At 58.6% G+C, this 1205-nt stretch overlaps 1 protein-coding gene across 1 annotated transcript in view; it reads left to right on the top strand.

Annotated features, from left to right (window-relative positions):
• Window positions 1–957: 957 nt before the first annotated feature.
• The window catches only part of ZNF407 (zinc finger protein 407), a gene marked incomplete at its 3' end in the record, with an annotated part of 44276 nt that continues 44028 nt past the window's right edge, over window positions 958–1205 (top strand). Inside the window, exon 1 of the mRNA XM_008585801.1 lies at window positions 958–1071. The remainder of the gene's footprint in view (window positions 1072–1205) is intronic.

Here is a 1205-nt window from a genome sequence, read left to right as displayed (position 1 = left end):
GCAAGTCGGTTATCACTGCCCATCTGTATGTAGGTCTTTGTCGCGCACTTATCAAGCTGTGATGTATTTGCTCGTCTGCGTAGGCTTTCCCTTCCAGACTGCGTTCCACAAGAAAGGGTTCTATGGATGGGCTCGCGAGATGGCGGGGGGCTGTGCCACCATCTCTCAGACATGCCTTGTTTTCTTCTTGACAATCCTTCTACTGTGCGTTAACTTGCACTTAAAAAGCCCATAGAGGAACGTTTCTAACACCCAAAGCCTTTTCAGTTTTTATTGCCAAACGGTTCAACAAGCCACATTCGGCTTCTTAACCTCCTCGTTAGTATGAGAACTCGGCTCATGGCTTCCTCCGAACATTTCAGAGTCACTCGAGACATTTTTCTCATAAACTAGAGTAGCACACGTGCCTCGCACAGTTTAAAATCTCGCCCCTTTACATGAGAGCCCCAAAGAAGCGACAAGAATCACTAGGGGCCCGGGCCACCCTCCCCGGCGCAGGCCTCGACGGCTCCCGCTCGGGCCTTCTCCGTGTTTGAGGTAGCCCTCGGATCCTTTATGGAGGGCGGGCGAGAGGGTGGAGGGGAGGTGGGACGGGAGCAGGAAAAAGGCGTAATCAGCCCGGAAGGAGGCCGCGATGGTGGCCTCTGGAAACCCCAGGCGGCCCTCCCGGTAAGACGCCTCAGGCCTTCAAGCCCGACGCGTCTCGCCCCCTTTAGATTGACTCCTCCGGCTTTCCGTTTTCCTTCTCTTGGGGAGGGGTGGGACTTCCTGTTTCATCTCCGAGTGACTTCCGGCAAGAGCTGATGGGCTAAAAACAAGACGGCACACGGGGCCTCCAGCCACGCGGGTCGAAAAGAAGGAATTCGACCTGGATCTTACTAAACCAAGTTCCAAGATCCGGTTGTTTGGTTGTGGTGTCCGGCGCTCCTTCCACGTCGAAGTCGTCCTGGGAACCGCCGGAAGTGGCTCCACGGAGAGGCAGGAAGTCCCACCTTTTCCTCCCAAAGGGAAGACGGTGAGCCGGAGGAGTCAGTCAGAGGGGCGAGCAGGAGCGATTCCGTCGGCAAACAGGTAAGTTATTCTCTGGCCGGGGCGGGGGGTTTGGAGGCGGGGACCGTCCAGCGTCAGCGCGGGGCCTGGGGGCGGTGGCTTGAGGCCCGGGGCCGGGCGGCCCGGGGGCCGGGGCACCGCCCGGGCGCCTCGCG

The sequence above is a fragment of the Galeopterus variegatus genome, unplaced genomic scaffold (genome assembly GCF_000696425.1).
Source record: "Galeopterus variegatus unplaced genomic scaffold, G_variegatus-3.0.2 Scaffold3722, whole genome shotgun sequence".
NCBI lineage: Eukaryota > Metazoa > Chordata > Mammalia > Dermoptera > Cynocephalidae > Galeopterus > Galeopterus variegatus.
This window is presented reverse-complemented; position numbering and strand designations above follow the sequence as displayed.